At 28.1% G+C, this 2,155-nt stretch overlaps 1 pseudogene; it reads right to left on the bottom strand.

Moving 5' to 3' along the window:
• Nucleotides 1-213: 213 nt before the first annotated feature.
• Nucleotides 214-2,155, bottom strand: part of LOC120089110 — a 5,194-nt pseudogene continuing 3,252 nt past the window's right edge.

Raw genomic sequence — 2,155 nt, 5'->3', positions numbered from 1 at the left:
TAGTTAATTCCTTTTATTTTATGCTATAAGGGGAAATGAGCTCTGGGTTTCACACTTAAAATTTCTCTAATGGTTCATTAATGAATCACAAAATGAAACAAAATCTATAAATAATGAGCATAAAACCTTCTTGTTTTATTACTTTGAATACAATCAATACAATGAGAGACCAACAACAACAAAACAAGAATGTTCTAATACACTAAACCTAAATCAATAGTCAACATAATAAGGAGTACAACAAAAAAGTGGGATTGTATATGGAATTTGACCAAATCTAATCATCTTTGGCTGACAGACCTTCATCTCCATCTCCATTTCCATGGATTCAAGGTTATTTGAAAAACCATACAAGAATCCATCACAAACCACTGAATCCATATCAAATCGACGCATCATCTCAAAATGCGCAGAAGCTGTGAGTAAACTATCGGATCCAGCATTATGCTTCGATCCAAATCGTTTTTGATTAAGCAAATACCCTAGTCTTTAAAGCCCAAGTTCCCCATATTCTAATCCTTCACAGAATCGAGCCATATGTTTTAAATCCCTCACAATTCCCAGCCCATTCACCACTACTGTCGCGAATTCCTCCATTGATTCTGGCAAGACGGTGATAAAACCCATCGCTTTGATCAGATACCCAATATCGTAGAGTCCATGGAAGGTGACCCGTCTAAAAACGTTATGCTTTCGGATGATAGGTAGGAAATTTGTAGTGAATAATCTGATGGGCATTCCATCTTTCTTCAGTTTTTTTAAATCGATGCGGTTCTGTTCTAGAAACGAAACAAAAAAAGAGCCTTGAGCATCAGCTTCCGAGTCGAAATCGGTATGAAATTGATGATGATATTTGTTTTCGAGAACTAAAATTTTTGGGTCTGATTGGGGGTTTTATAAAGTGTTTCATATATGGAAAAAAGATTTGGAAATCCTAATAGATGTAGGATTCCTTGGCTGATCAGGAAGTACGATTTTGAATTTTCCGCCAAAAGAATAAGATCATTTTTTATTCGGAAGAGGAAATATTTGATTATGGTCTTTAGTTTAAAGTCGGAGCGTAATTATTCCACGATAAAAAATTTATGGTCAAACAGATGCCAAATAGGTAATAATGATAAAGAATTAATTATTTGAATTTTCTTTTTTAATATTATAATCTCGTTTTTGTAAGTTGTATCATATTAAAAAAATAGAAGACAAAACTAAAATTTTAATAAAATAAAATTTGCACAAAAGATAAAAATAAAACTTTAATAAAATAAAATTTTGCACAAAAGATAAAAGTTAGTTTGACTAATGTACAAATTAGTCATATAACAACTTTGCCAAAATTCTTAAATTTAAAAAATTCATCTTTCTTTAATTGTTTTTTAAATTATTTTCTCAATTGCATATCGTAGTTATATTTAATGATTTTTTGAACTCATAAGAAAAGTAGTTATTGGAGAGTTAAAATAGTTTAGGATTAAAATTACCCGAGGAGTTAAAAAATTCGAAATAAATCGAGTTTATTATTAATTTTTAAAAGTATAAAAATTTTATGGATTGATTCAAATAAATGAAAATTTTATGGGTTGAATTGATTCATAGATTAACTTAAAATAATTCAAATCAATCTAAATTTATTATTAATTTTAAAATGTATGTGTTTTTACTTATTTTACCATTATATGTATATTTTTTAAAGATTTTGTTTCATTAGTTTTTTTTCTAGATTATTTATCTCTAACAATTCCTAATTTTTTTCAACACTTTAAAAAGGAAAATTTCATAATATTGATTGAAATTGAGTTGTCAATCTTAATTCAATATATGAAAATAATTAAATAAAATTTTACATATTGACATTTTACTTATTTTTTAAACAAAATTTTAAATAAATGACTTGAATAATCCGAACCATCCCAATCCAAATATTTTATGATTAAGTTGGTTCATTATTTAATAAGAATTATTAGTAAGGATATTCAAAAACCCGATGACCCGAAAAGATCGATCAACCCAACCCAACCCATGTGGTTTGGGTTGGGTTGAGTTCAAATAAATGAAAATTTTATGGGTTGGGTTGGTTCATGGGTTCACCTAATATAACCCAAACTAACCCGAACCAACCTAAATTTATTCTTAATTTTAATATATATATATATATATA

Source organism: Benincasa hispida, chromosome 10, assembly GCF_009727055.1.
Source record: "Benincasa hispida cultivar B227 chromosome 10, ASM972705v1, whole genome shotgun sequence".
Lineage (NCBI taxonomy): Eukaryota > Viridiplantae > Streptophyta > Magnoliopsida > Cucurbitales > Cucurbitaceae > Benincasa > Benincasa hispida.
The sequence above is the reverse complement of the archived record's forward strand: the minus strand, read 5'-3'. Positions and strand labels throughout refer to the sequence as shown.